We start from the raw sequence: 15583 nt of genomic DNA on the forward strand, positions 1-15583 counted from the left end.
AGGAAAAGGTAGAGGAAAGGCAGGTCTGTAAAATCTCCTTAAGGGCCCTATGAATCCCCAGGGAAGCTATTTGGGATTGAAGTCCTCGGTCTGGGCCTCCCATCCCCACTTCCCACACCCGGCAACAGGACAAAGGGGCCAAAGTTCCAAACCCAAAAGTTCTTTGTCTCAGCAGATGATCCTGACTTTGCATCACAGAGGAGACCGAGGCTGTCAGAGGCTGTCGGCCTTGGCTCCCTCCACTTCCTGGGCCCAAACGAATTTTTGAGCCTCTACCCCTGCGTCAACTCTTTTCTCTCCACTGTCTTAAGTACTGGAAGGGACTGAATCAGAAATCTGGGGCCCCCAAGTGCGCAACACACCTCTTACTTCCGATAGGTTATCAATTCCTGTTGACCTCTCCTCCATGGCATTCCCTGACCGTCTTCTCTCCATTCTCTTGCCAACTCTACAACAGAGTCTCTTCATGGCCGGTCTCACTTCCTCCAGCCCACTCCCCCCCCCACCCCGGTAGCCCTGCCCATGGCACCCTTCTGCTCCCCCTGCCGACCGTGCTCCCCCTGCCAACAGAAGTGTCCCCACAGCTCAGTCTGGCACATGGGGCCCTCTCGATTTGGCCTCATCTGTCTTTGCAACAATTTCCCCAACCATTCACCCATATATACCCCAAGCGCTAGACCTAGGGAGCTACCCCAAGTTTCCAGAATGCTGGTTCCTCTGCCTGAAATTGCTTTCTCTTATTCTCCAATTTCTCAGTCTACAAGTTCCTGCTCAGACTTAACATCTTTTATGAAACTTTCCCTGATTCTCAGACATGGACTGTAACAAAATATTTGGGTGCCTACTTTATAGCAGGCACAGTAGATATAATGGGGTGGGTACATGACTCAGTGTCAGCCCTTGTGGGGCTTGAGGTCTGGGGAGGCAGTGTCATACCCAGACAAATGTAATTCTATGACCATGTTGAATGGCTCTATTACCGGGTCATGACCTCAGCAGAAAGGTCTGGGAAAGATCCTCTGAGGAAGTCACAGTAGTGCAGCCATTGGAAGGATGAGAAGAGTCTGGAAATGGTGTGATATGTCACATTTCGGACAGAGTCAAAGGCAGTATGGGCAAAGGTCCTGGGCCTGGTAGGAAAAAGGTGGACATGAAGAACAACAATAAAAAAGGCCAGAGTGGCGAGGGCCTTGCAGGACCAAGGAGCATGGTGATAAAACTGGAAGGGGGGTAAGGGCCAGACCACCCAATGTTCTTAAGGGTAAGGAGTGTTATCTTTATCCTAAAAAGTAATGGGGAGCCAAAAAGTGTTTTGAGTGGTGTGTGTCTGTGTGTCTGTGTCTTCTAAGTAAGTGTGACTGGCCAGATTTCCATTTTGAAAAGGCCACAGTGGTCCAGGTCCACAGTTTTTCAAAGTAAAGGGCCAGTTAGAATACATTCTAGCTGTTGCAGCCAGAGGACAAAACCAAGGCTATAATGTAGACACACATGTAATGAGGGAAATACACATTTCTACAAATTTTTCAAGGAAACTCAAAGTAGAATAATAACTGAGTACTTTTTTTTGGTAACACAGATCTGCTAAGGAGAAGAGTGGAAATATTTTTTGGAGGGAAAACATCTTGCTTAAGTGGGGTTCAAAGCTAGTGTTCCTGTATCATCCAGTGTTCATATGTACAAACCATTCTGAGCTCACGGGCCATAGCGTGTGCACCAGTGGTGCAGACATGGACTGGAGGAGGGTGAGTGGGAACATGGGGCCCTTAGCTTTACAGTGATCCAGACGGGGCAACTCACATGTGGGAGGTGATGGAGAGGCGTTTTGGGGTGAACTAGGCAGAACTTAATGATGGGGTGAGTATAAAGGCACAGGAGGGGCAGGTGTCAAGAAGACATCCTGATGTCAGGTTCAAGCCTATGAAGATGGGGCACTGTGAGAGTTCAGTTTCATCTGGAGACCTACAACAGGAGCTGCCTGTGAGGAAGCTGGACTGGGGGATCCCAGGCTGAGAGGTCTGTGAGTTTCCTGACAACAGGTTAATATGTGAAGGGAGGGGCACGAGGAAGAACACCTGGAGGGTGAGCAAGAATGGGCCCAGGACTCTGTGCGTCATCAACCACTCAGCACGCTGTGCCCCACCGGGCTACTGCCTCTGTCATTAGGCTAGCACCTCTTTTGAGGAGTGCCACATCAATTCTGTCTTCAGGGCTGCCATATTCCATGGTACCCACTGGGCACTAAAGACATGAGAGAGGGAGAGAGACAGAGAGGAAGGGGAGGCCTTTTGTTTCTACAGGGTAACATGGAAAAGATTCCCTCAATTCACAAGGGAATCCTTCTCTGAAGAGCATACCGTGTCTTTCCCAAGAGCTGCTTTCGATAAGGGTCACTGGACCCTCCCCAATCATGCTAAATCATCCAGCGTGTGAGCGCACAGGCACATTTACACACAAATCTCCTCCCCACCAACCCCTGCAACATGATTTGTGGTGATGGTGTATTAATAACACACCCATCAGCTGTCAGTTCAACATGTCTAAATATTATGTCCCAGCAACCAGAACATCACTTTTTTAAATTAAAAAAAAAAAAAAAAAAAGCAAAATGGCAATTCCACTCATAGCAAAGAGGGGAGAAAGAAAAAAAAAAAGCCACAGGTTAAAGAAAATTAATTTTTCTCTTTTTCCCATTTTGTTTGTTGTTGTTGTTTTTGTTTTTAAACAGAAGAATAAGAAGCTCTTGGTTCCATCTCTTTAACAGTCCAGGGATGGGGTCAATGCAGGATGACCCGCCCTGATGACCACGGGGTGTGTTTGCGGACATCTATGGAGCTCAGGGCAGACTGGTCCCCTGGTCCACAGCCACAAATCCTCTGGCCCCATGTGAAGTCTCTGACAGGGACAGCAAGAGTTCACAGGAGGGTGTGTATATCCTCCTCATGGCCAAAAGTAACATTCTGGAAAGCAGTGCACAAAGCACAACATACACTATTTCTGTTTGTCCCCATAACAAGCCTGTGAAGGCAGAAGTGCTTTCCCTATTTAAAAGATGAGAGGATTAATATGGGGGGAATAATCTGCACAAGATCACACAATCAGTGATCAAGGACAGACCTCTAATGATCTGATGCCCAAGGATGAGGCTTCCTGGGGTCCCAGGTTCCCCATCACAGATCTGATTAGCATGAAGCTACTTCCCCCGAGTGGGAGCCTTCCAGCTTTCTCTTTGACTCTTTTTCTCGAAGAACTCTGGAAGGGCTGAGGAAAGCCAGTTTCACCACAGTACAGACATGCCCTGGGAATCTGGCCATTGGCCCTGAGCAACCTTCAACCCTCCACATACAGCTATGAACTTGGAAGTATGAAAAAGAAACTGATGCACTTTACACCAAAAAAACTTCCTATTTCTAGTCTGAAAGGGGTATCTTTTACACACATCAGGAACTTCTCCCCGGAGAGAAACACTTGGGGGGGATGTGGCAGGAATATTCCTCACAGAAATGCTCAGACCACTATTCTGGAGTCAGAAGATCTGAGTTCAAATCCTAAACTTCCACTGGCAAAGAACCTAGCAGGCTGATCTTGTCCTGTTTTTGAAGACTCAGTTTGGACTGAGGAATGACAATATCTACCGTTCCATTTTCTTTTCGTGAGTATTAAACAAGAGAACGTATGGGACGTGCGGGGCACCCAGTGAGACTCCCAGAGCCTCACCGCCTGGGGTGGGGTTCCTGTTGTTTGTTTTGACTTGGGTACAGTTTAGATGAGGCCTCAGTGACTCAGTCGGGATTGAACTGGTTTGGTTATTCGTTTCCTGGGCAACCTTGAGCCCTCCCTGTTTCAGTTAGCAGACTGGTGCTTGGGGGGCAGGCGCTGCAGACGTGGACACCGTAAGGAAGAGAGACAAACTGTAAAAACCATCCACTGGGAAACGTCAGCAGCAGCGGGGACCAATAACCACACTGACCCCACCAGCCAGGGTGCCTTCCCTCTTAGCCCTCACAAAGATCCAGAGACACTACGGATAGCCTCACGCACATTAAGCATATTCTTCACGAGGCAGAGAAGTAACCAGAAGAACGTAAATGCTCTTGGGACTGGTTCGTAATTGAGGGAAGCTTTCCCCGGCAGCTCAGCCCCCGCAAAAGAGGCCTTCAGCTCTCCAAGGCTCAGTGTGCTTCAGGAGGTGACTGAGGAGCTTAGAGTGGGGCTGCAGGTCAGGCCAAGTTCTCCCACACGGTTACTGGTAATGAAGGAGGGGCTCTGCTCTCTGGGGTCTTGCCTTCAAGCAGTTCAAGACCCACTCCCCCCACCCCTGCCCCAAGGAAAAGAGAAGTAATTATTTAGTGGCCATCTAAAGCTTAACCTTATCCGTGGTTATCATTCAAGAAGAACCAACGCTCTGCAGTTACCCAGAAAGAGTCATTTCATTCCCTCCATGATACCAGATAAAGAGATCGTCTACTCCCTTTCCTGTTTCAAGAGGGCCCCCAGTGCTCAGATTCCTGGCAGTAACTCTGTCCCGATCTGCAGTTTCCTGACTTCTAGTCGCAGCCTCTCGGCCTGTCTCAACAATGGTCCCTCGAAGGAAGCCGGGACACACCGTGCGATGGGGCTGTCCCAGGACAGTGGGCCTGGGGTGGCTCTGGGGGCACCCCTCTATCACTGGATCTGATGGGAAAATGAGAGTTTGCCTGGTGGAAGCACTGAACTTTCTCAGGGCTCAGGCCAAGGCAGGTGTGAGAGAAGGCCAAAGGAGGTCAACCTAAGCCTTACCATGTTGAGGGCACTTACAACCCATTATTTTTCTGTGAGGCAGACCGTCAGGATGTTGCATTCCCATTCTGAGCTAAGCTATGAAAGCTCCGAGGGAAGAAGAGATTTCCAAAGGATCCCCCGTGCCAGTAGCAGCAAACTCGAGGGACTCGAGGGCAGAGGCCTCTGGTCCCAGGCCAAAGAGCCCCCCAGAGACCATGAAACCACTGCCACTAAAACGGGACTAGGGCCACCAAGTGACTTGAACGTTCTCCAAAAATACTAACAAGAAGCCATTGCTAAAGTGCAAAAAACAAATTCCTATTTATTTCTAATCCATCGATAAAAATGTCGCAGCCTTCTCTGAATGGCTCCCTATTTTGTCCTCCTTCTCTCCACCTCCCCACCCCTCACAACTCTTGTTGGTCTTTTGGACCCAAACCAAGTCTTCCCTCTCCTTTTGATTATGTGCACATAGATTATCTCCCTCTTCATGGGACACTCACAGGAAATTTAAACATTCTCTGATGGGGTTCTTTTAAGCCCACTTCCCCTGCCCTCCTCCTCCCTACCCCACACCCGTTGCTGGCGTATTCAGGAAATGCAAACCCAATATAAAGATAACCCGGACCAAACAGAAAAGGAGACTGGCCCTGTGACCTTGTTGGGTAAATGACTTCCCCTCCCTGTACCTCAGACTCAGCTTCCGCAGAACACGGAGGCTGGGCCCAATGGGCTGCCAGGATGTCCCTCTGGCTCTGACCTTCGAAGGCTCAGCTGAGTGAGCACCCTCAGCCCCTGCTTGGTCCCAGGGACACCCAACAATACTGAGGCACTGGAGTCTTCTACCGCTCACACCTGAGCCCTGAGGGTCCCACTACAATGGATCAAAAGCGCTGCAAATCGGGATGCCTGATTCTAGTCTCAGTTCTGCCACCTTCTTGAAAAGGGAAGAAAGAGAATGGGGGAGGGTATCTGAGCAGACATATGCTCCAGCTACTGTGTTTTAATTAAAAAAAAAAAAAAATAGAATAATGGAAAGGACTAGTATAGTAAAGATTTTTAAAAAAAGATTTTACTTATTTATCAGAGAGAGAGAGAGAGAGCGCACAAGCAGGAGTAGCAGCAGGCAGAGGGAGAAGCAGTGTTCCTATGGAGCAAGGAGCCCTACGTGGGACTTGATCCCAGGACTCTGGGATCATGACCTGAGCCAAGGGTCGATGCTTAACTGACTAAACTACCCAGGCATACCTATAATAAAGATTTTAAAAATATTTTTAGAGGGGAGACCACACATCAGTGAGAAGGAAGTGATGGTGAATCTCTTAGAGCAGCACTTCAAGACGCAGCTGAGAACACGTGTCCATTGGCTTTCTGTGGCTTTCCCTGGGTCTCCCCCTGTCCCTGTGTCCATAACAATCCTGGCTCCCCAAACTCCTAAGATAGCCCCAGACATAAGGTGTTGGATTTACTGGTTCTGGAAAATGGCCTCCATGACTGTACCTAGAATAAACCCCTTGTTTCACTGTGCAGGGCTGACCAGGAGAACACAGGCTGGGTTGTCACTCAATGAAGACTATTTAATCTACCAGCTGAGCTCCCCCTGGGCAAAGCCAGTTGAATGGTATAAGTAATCAATCTTGGCTCACAGCTCTGAGTAACTAGAATGGAGGAGGGACGGACAGGAAGCATGAGTCATCATTGGGAGAGAGCTGTTAATAAACTTTGAGGTTTGCAGGCAGGGGTGGGGTTGGGGCTGGGCCCTCAGCTATGTGGAGAATATCCAGGACATCATCTTGGAAGTTGTGGAGAACAAAGAAGCCCCTCTCTAACCACAGCAACATTAAAGTTCAGGCTTCTAGAATCTTCATCCTTCGAGGAACAACTTAGAAAAGGAAGACAAATGGTTGGCTCCAAATAAATCTGATACTCACAGACTGCAATTTTATTTATTTATTTATTTTAAAGATTTTATTTATTTATTTGACAGAGAGAGAGAAGGAGTAGGAGAGGGAGAGGGACCAGCAGACTCCACATTAAGTGCAGAACCCAACTCAGGGCTTGATCCCATGATCCTGAGATCATAACCTGAAACCGAAATCAAGAGATGGAAACTCAACTGACTAAGCCACATAGGTCCCCCTTACCTGACTGAATTATTTTTTTTTAAAGATTTTATTTATTTATTTGACAGACAGAGATCACAAGTAGCAGAGAGACAGGCAGAGAGAGAGAGGAAAGGAAGCAGGCTCCCTGCTGAGCAGAGAGCCCAATTCGGGGCTTGATCCCTGGACCCTGAGATCATGACCTGAGCTGAAGGCAGAGTCTTTAACCCACTGAGCCACCCAGGCGCCCCTACAGACTGAGTTTTTAAAGAAAGTTGCCAGTTACTGTTTTAGGATAGTGAGCTGATGGCCTGGAGTCAACTGAAGCATCGGTTAGAGAGACAGAAGTCAAATGTTAATTAGCTCAAGACCTCCATGCACTCAAGACCACTATGTTCAACGGCCATGAGTGGTCAATCACACTTGGGAAACCTGGTGAAACACAGTCAAACATTAACTGTAGGACTTCTCAGGGCGTTTGATATGCTAGTGGATGTGGCTCTCCAAGAGGAGTCACAGGGGCCATTTGTCTCATATCTCTATACCTTATGTCACACCATAAGGCCAGCTCCAACCCACCTGCTCCAGCCTTCTCTGACCACAGAGTAGGGCACAGTGCTGTCCCTCATGACGACCCATTCTGTACACCTAACACTTAATCTCATGAAGATGTTTTATTCTTTGTGTCTATTTTTGGTCATAAAGTTTTTGAAGATTAGTAGACCTTATTTTTTTAGAGCAGTTTATGGTCACACCACCTCTATGCATTTTTAAATGCCACTTGCCTAATGTATAAAACCTAGAGTCACTATGAATAACAGGCACTGCAAAAAGTTGTTGCTTCATAGATATCAAATCAGGGAGTGATACAAATCTGAGCATGATATAAAGCCACATAATAGAGTGTGTGAAATAAAGTGAACATCAGCTATAAGAATGAAAGTAAAATGGACAGTGAGGACTACCTCTCTCACCCCCACTGGACATGTATCTGGCAGGGTGGTTGTGCCATCCTTGACCTTGGGGGGGCGCTCCACAAGGGAAAAGTCCCCAGTGGGTAGTGTCATCAGAGGGCATGGCTTAGAGGGAGGGCTGAGATTCTGGAGTACCCCATTTCTAGAGCCCATGGTTTATATCGTCTGCCAATACTGGCCAGATGGATGTGCTCTGTTTTCCCTCAAACTGCCTTTAAAAACACCCCCAGTTTGAAGTACATAATAGTGAAGCTGGGAATCCCACACGGCCCCTAGATTTTTGCCTCCATTTTCATTGTGGTTCACAAACCAGTTCTTGTCAACTTAACAGCGTCACTGAACAAAAACTTGGGGCTTGAAGGGTGTGTCTTAGTCATAACAATACTGGCTATTATAGACTGAGTGCTGTAAGGCTCCAAACTCTTGTCACAAGCTCTATGTACATCGTCTTTCTAAAAAATTTATTTATTATTTGAGAGAGAGAAACGGCATGTGCGTGCATGGGGGAGGGGCAGAGGGGGAGAGAGAGAATCTCAAGCAGACTCTGCACCAAGTGTGGAGCCTGACGTGGGAGTTAATCTCACCACCCTGAGGTGATGACCTGAGCTGAAATCAAGAGTTGGATGCTCAACCCACTGAATATTGTCTTATTTAGTCCTTAAATAGTTCTGCCTATTGTCCTCATGGACAATTTTAAATTAAAGATAAAGAAACTGAAGTTTAGAGACACCAAGCTAGTATGTCACAGAGTGAGGTTCAAACTCAGCTTCTCTCCCTGCCCCCAAAGCTCAAAAAAAACTAACCACGGTGCTCTGTGGCCTCCCCTCCAATGAACGGCACACACGAGGAGACAGAAAAACCAAGAGCAGAAAGGATGGAGGTGCAGGAAAGGGAAGGGAGGAAAGTGGGGAGGAGATAGTGGCATGTGGAGGAGAGGAAGTTGAGATCTGGAGGAGGTGCATATGGGGTTTGGCATGCAGCAGGCCTTTGAGCAGTGGAATGGAGCAGGACAGTTGCTGGTGCCCGCTAGAGAAACAGGCCACAAAATATGCAGAAGCCATTTCCTCTCTCAAGGGAAGATAAACAATAGATTCATAAACAAATTTTACAAAGCTGTCCAGCTATTTAAAGCATTCTGCTAGGGACTCATATCCTTTGTAAGCATAAAGTTCATCCAACCCCAACGGTCAACAGTTACTTTGGGGAGAGGGAAAGTGGGGAAAAGGGGACAGGTGGAGACACACTCTTTATACTGTGTCATCTGCTAGCTCTAGGGCTGCAGCCAGTTACATGCCCACTCTGAATTCTGGTTCACTCTTCTGTGATAAGGACTAGAAATTTCTACCGTATGGAGCTATGGTGAAGAAGAAAGAAGATACTTTCAGGCAATATGGCAGATCAGATAACCCTACCTGACTTTCCCAATTGAAACAACTAACATGCTGGACAAAATTTAGAATATAAATATTGTATACACATCACTGAGCTCATATCAATGCAAGGATTCTTCAAAAGACCAAACACAAAGCCAAAGCAGGAACCCTGGGAGGTGAGCTAGCAGCAAAGCTGACTTTTGCCCTGAGGGTTCCTGTCAAATCCTAGAGATTCTATGTTTGTCGTGAGAGCTGCACAGTGTTCAGGACATAGGAGAAAAAACCCTCATTCCTCCATAAAGTTGGGGCTCCACACTCAATGAATGAGAAATAAGTGCACAACATAGGAGAGACTGCAAAGAAACCTGACTTTGGGCTAGTGGAAAAGGAAACAAATCTCTCCTGAAAATTTGTGTGTGTGTGTGTTTTTCTTTTTTCCTTTTTTAGAGAGGGAGAGAGGGGGAGGGGCAGAGGGAGAGGGAGAGAGAGAATCCCAAGTGGGCTCCATCCCCAGTGTAGAGCTGACATAGGGCTCCATCTCACAACTCTGAGATCATGATCTGAGCAGAAATCAAGAGTCAGTGGCTTAACAGACCGAGCCACCCAGGCACCCCTTTGCTTTTAGAGAGAGAGAGAGAGAGAGTGCATGAGGGGAGGGGGCAGAGGGAGAGGGAGAGAATCTCAAGCAGACTCTGTACTGAGCATGGGGCTTTAGCTGTGACCCCGAGATCATGACCTGAGTCAAAATCAAGAGTCAGACACTTAATTGACTGAGTCCTGGCACCCCTCTCCTGAAAATATGTAACCAAAAGCTGGAGCTCACACAGGTTTAGAGTTTGAATTAATGCTTCTTATGTAGCCAGAGAAAGCTTAAGTAGAAAATTAATTTTTTTTAAAGATTTTATTCATTTATTTGACAGACAGAGATCACAAGTAGGCAGAGAAGCAGGCAGATAGAGAGGAAGGGAAGCAGGCCCCCTGCTGAGCAGAGAGCCTGATGCGGGACTCGATCCCAGGACCCTGAGATCATGACCTGAGCCGAAGGCAGCGGCCCAACCCATTGAAGTGATTTTTGGTTTCTAGTGACCCCAAACAATTAGCAGAAATGAATACAAATTCTTTCTGGAAAAGTCAATGTCAACGAATACCTCAAATAATTCTCAAAGTTTTAAGGAAAATAAGCAGCTTGCAGGAAACAAGACACCATGATTACTAGCCAGCAGACACAAGAGACAGCAGTACTGGACCTCCAGGGATTTCAGAATCTGGAATTACCAGACATGAGAGTTTACAATTTCTAAATAGCTAATTCAACAGGTTAAAAAAAATAAAAAAAGAAGTTTGCAAATATGAGCAAGAAATAAGAGACTAGAAAATAAAAAATCAACAAGCAGAAAAATAATGAGCCAGAACTTTCAGAAACAATAAATAAAACAACCACAAGGAAAATGGATGTAATCACTGGGGGATTAAAGAGCATTTGAGACCCCAAATATGTGAGGTGAATGGAAGGCAGATTTGAGGAAATTATTCAGAGTTCAGCCCAGAGAGACAAAGAGATGAAAAAGATGAAACAGAGGTTGAGAGCTAAACAGAACAGAATGAGAAGGTCTAACATAGGTCTAACAGGAGTTCCAGAAGAAGATATTAGAGAGAATGAAAAAGAGGCAATAGTCAAAGAAATGAAGGGTGGGAAATTTCCAGGACTGTTGAAAGACACCCATCTTTAGTTCTAGGAATCCCTACAAACCCCAAGCAGAATGAAGACAGAAAAACTTATTCCTAGTTACGTGGTAATGGAAGCTGCAGAACACCAAAGAAAACAATGTGTTGTTGTTACTGTTGTTAAAGGTTTTATTTCTTTGAGAGAGAGAGAGAGAGAGAGAGAACAAGCAGGGGGAGAGGGAGAGGGAGAAGGAGACTCCCTGCAGAGCAGGGAGCCCAATGTGGGATTTGATCCCAGGATCCTGGGATCATGACCTGAGCTGAAGGCAGATGCTTCACTGACTGAACCACCTGGTGCCCTGAAAACAATGTTTTTAACAGAACCAGAGAGAAATACCAGGTCACTTACAGAGAACAGCAGCTGAACTGACAGCCAACTTCTCAACAGCAATTTCAAAGCCAGAAGCAGTGACACAATGGCTTTAGTGACTTAAGAGAGTATATTCAGTAAAGCCACCTTTCAAGACGGAGAAAAAAATAAACACATTTTCAAGCCAACAAAAGCCGAAAACCAAACCAAACCAGACCAGTAAAAACACTTGGGAATTTAACACCACCAGACTCTCACTAAAAGCTAATGCTAAACAAGCAGAGGGAAACTATCTGAGATTCATAAAAGAATAAGGAAAGATAATGGTAAGTATGTGGGTACATCTGTATGAACACTTACTGTATGAAACAGTGATGTTTCATGAAGGTAAAGACCCTGATGAATTTTGGACTTTGGTGAGTATCCCAGCTACAACAGCTCGAGTACCCATTGCAAGAACAGACAGAGAGTGTAGAACTTCTAAATAAGAAGATGGAAAATGGAACAGGGGTGGAGGAACAGCTCAGTCTAGAAGAAACATCAGAAAAAGGTGCAAGTCTATAAAGGTGGTAGAAATCTATCTCAACTCACCAGTAATATACACTGATTCTAAACATCGAGACACCCAATAGCATTGCCTTAAGATATATAAAACTGACAAACCCAGTGGGAGATTTTTAACACATTTCTCTCAATAACTGATAAGTTAATCAGACAAAAACAGAAAAGGACATACTATAGATGATCTGCACCATACAGTGAATGAATTCGTTTTGACCAGCCTATACAGAAAACTATATCCAACAATAAGAGAATATAGCTTTTTATCGAGCGCTCATGGAACATTTGAGAAAAAAAGTTGAAAGGAGATAAAACATGAAAAGGGAACATGCCGAGGGGGTTATGTTTCTTTCTAACTCTCTCTGAGGATCCAAACTTGTTTTGTCTTGATGTACCTCGAGTCTAGCGCAGTGACTATCACAAAGGAGGTTCTTAAGATGTCCTGACAAAAGAATGGTCAGTAGAGGTTCTCTGCGGAGGCTGGCAGAGGCTGAGTGAGCACGGCAGTCCTTTCCAACATAGAGAGGGACAAGGGGGCCCACAAGTGAATGGGGCCAGTCTCCAGGGAAAATGAATACCAACAAGAAAAGCAGAGTCATGACCGCCATCTTCCCATTTGAAGAGAGAGTCAAGTGGAAGAGATTTTGAAAGCCCAGTCTTTGTGGTTCCATAAGGCAGAGCAGTGAAGGGCAGACAAGAATCACAGAGAAAAAGAGTTGCTTCCAAATTAGGAAGAATTTTCTAGTAATTCACTGCTCAACTTTGGTTACAAATTGGCCTGGGTGATCCTTTAAGACCTCTTACAACCCTGTGTGGGACAGGAGTCTGTCCGGGGAGTCCCTCATCACAGACTAAATGTCTTTCAAATCCCATTCTTTCCAGGGAATCCTTCACCCCAAACTGCCTGTATATACAATCCCTAAAAGATATGCCAAAGGTCCCAGATTCAGGAGGTAGTAGAGGAACATTCTTTCAGAACACGGTGCGAGATCACAGAAGCACAGAGAATTAGTTAAAATAAAAATGCCTGAACCTTCCAGGAGAAAGGCAAGCAAGCTTACCTTGACCTCTGCAGCTGATGGTTGAGTTGGGGGCCTGGCTCTGGGGGCTTCTCCTGCGGCCGGGCAGTCATGCTGCTCTCATGCTGCTGGGCAGGTGGGAAGAGGAGACCTGGTTCTGCGGGGGCAAGAGCAGGAAAGGTCACTCCTTCACTGTCTGCTCCTAGCTCTCCAGTACCAGCCTGGAGGGGATCCTATCTGAAAGCCCAGGGAGTTCCTGAGGCTAGCCTCACCCACTCTCATGTCCTCGGGGAGCAGACAGGCATGGATGGGACAAACATTTCCCACGCCCTGCAATGTGCCATGCAGGGATCTGGGGAATGAGGCTGAAAAGATGGATTAGATGCACTCCCTACTCTCAAGAAACAGTCAGAGAGAGAGAGAGAGAGAGAGAGAGGAGGGAGGGAGGGAGGGAGGGAGACGTGCACATGTTTCATTACAATATAATTTGGTAAGTGCTGTGATTTCCCCAAATTCATTCAGCAGCCTACCTGTCCCACAGGGAGCAGAGGCAGCTCACAAGCGCTACCCACAGGCCTTCCCAAAGAACTTGGCAGGAAGGAAAGGAGTTGTCTCTGTGTTTTAATTTCCAACCCATCGTAGGTCACTCTTTTTATAAAAGATAATGAAAATGAACTGGTGGATAAACGAAATCAAAAAATGCTCATACAAAGCACCACCTCTTCGATGATCTGACTCAACAGATCACTCTGTCCAGTCGGGATGGAAGTTTCTAAGTGCTTCCTCACCATTTCTGTACTCGTCTCGTGGACGGGTGAGCAATTTGTGGCCAGCGCCATTCCGCAAACCGCAGTTGGGTCGCATCCGTGAAGTTCCCAGGTTGTCGGGCTGATCTCCTGAGAGGGTGGCTAGCAGTGTGGTTGATGCCAAATTCACCCCCTGGACTACAGATCAGAGTCTCTCTCCTGGAGGAAGGGCCACGGCAGGGGCATTGGGGAAAGCATCTGGGTAGAGCCAGTGGACTTGCTGGGCTCAGATTACAGAGCATGGGATTCATGAAACCTGGTCAGAATTTCCCAGCCCTAACTCTGGCAACCCCTCCAAAGCTACCACTGCGACCAGGAAGGACAAAGTGTTATCTGTTAAAACCGACTGGGACATTGCAGAAAAATCAGTTCCAAAATGTCAAGAGGGCTGCTGGTGCTCATTCCTATCATTTAATGCCATAAAAAAGTTTTTTTTAAAATTGAGAACTCCTTTGTCTGTGACAGCCAGCTCAAAAAAAAAAAAAAAAATCAAAAAAAAAACTTTAAATGCCTATTGCCTTAATACTTGAGGGAGAGATTACAAGTCATTTTCACCCATTTGAATGTTTAAGAGAAAGTGTTCATTCCTCTAAACTCTGAGCTTTTAAGTAGTTCCTATTTTAAACTTTAGAAGATAACTCCACAGAAGAAAAACTTCCCCCTTTCTAAGTCTTTTTTTTTTTTTAACGCAAACACTCATATATTCTCACTCCGTGCTTCAAATGCTAAATCATCTGCAATTTGGTAGTTTGAAGCTCATGAAATTCTAGTGAGAAGCACATCAGATAGAGGCTTATAGCAACAGAATGCTTTTGAACCGATGTCTGTGATGTTATAAAGATTGCATATCATTATCTCTGAATGGTGGGGAAGAGAAGGTTATGGCAATAGCTGTTTATGTACAAATAAGTCAATATAGTAACTGGCAAGCCGCGTAGAAGACATTAGCAAGAAGCTAAATTACAGTGTGTGGTGAGAAGCAGGGACGCACTTCCTCAGTTTCCATGACTGAAGGCCTGTGCCATCTCTCAGCAAGGTCCCAGCCACAGCCTGAGTCCTTGCAGCTGACTGTCTCAGGGGCAAGAGCTATGCGAGGCAACCAGAGAGCCAAACGTGACTGGTCCTCTACCGTAAGTCAGGTGCTGGGCTGGCCTCCAGGGTCCTCAACACGGGTGCTCCTTCAAGGCGGCCCAAGACAGACACGGAAGCAGGTATTTACAACCTCCCTACCCTGCTAAAAAAACAAAAACAAAAACCGCACACACTGGCTGGAGTTAAGGGAGAGGAAGTCAGTAACTAGCTCGATCCGTCTCTCCAAACATCCATTCATCCATCCAGTGATGACTGAGAGATGGTAGGTACCATCTTCAGCTGCAAGGCACTAGGCAGAGAACAGGTGAGACCACAGTGGTCCCTGCCTTCACGGAGCTTATAGTCTAGAGGGAGAAACAATGAGAAGTAACTGTGATAGTGATGTGCTCTAAAGAAGTATGGCTACTGCTTTAAGAACACGTGATGGGGGTAGACTCGCCACGGAAAAGGGTCAGTGGCATTTTCAGAATGAACTGTTCTTTAATCGGAGCCCTAAGAGCACATTAGTGAAGCAAAACAGAGAGGGCAGGAGAGGAATGAGAGAGAAAAGGTGTTGCTGGCACAATGAATGGCCTGTGCAAAGGTCCTGTGATTAGAAGGAGCAAGGCACATTCTAGTTACAAAAGGAGGCTTGTAATAAGGACCAGATGGGTTCTTGGCCTCACACCACGCTTCAGTCACTGTGGTATTCAAGGAAAGCACGAAAGTTGTGCAGGTTTTTCAAAAGTGCCCAGGAAGTTACTTATGGCAAGCCAGGAGCAGAAGGTGCATACATACACACATATGGCATAATTTTCTCTCACCCTAAGTGGGCACAAGGAATCCAAAATAGGGGCTACCTCGCTCTCCCTCCAATTTTAGAC

At 46.3% G+C, this 15583-nt stretch overlaps 1 protein-coding gene across 13 annotated transcripts in view; it reads right to left on the reverse strand.

Moving 5' to 3' along the window:
- TRERF1 (transcriptional regulating factor 1) overlaps positions 1-15583 on the reverse strand; it is a 202133-nt gene that overhangs the window by 53094 nt on the left and 133456 nt on the right. For 11 of the 13 annotated variants that reach the window (XM_044250812.1, XM_044250821.1, XM_044250837.1 and 8 more), the window contains one exon: positions 12865-12979. The exons of 1 other annotated variant lie outside the window; for it this stretch is intronic. The gene's annotated coding sequence lies outside the window, so the exon portion shown is untranslated. Of the gene's footprint in view, positions 1-12864; positions 12980-13610; positions 13629-15583 lie in introns of those variants that run through there. One more of the 13 variants, XM_044250860.1, reaches the window with a different exon arrangement.

The sequence above is a fragment of the Neovison vison genome, chromosome 1 (assembly GCF_020171115.1).
Source record: "Neovison vison isolate M4711 chromosome 1, ASM_NN_V1, whole genome shotgun sequence".
Classification (NCBI taxonomy): domain Eukaryota; kingdom Metazoa; phylum Chordata; class Mammalia; order Carnivora; family Mustelidae; genus Neogale; species Neogale vison.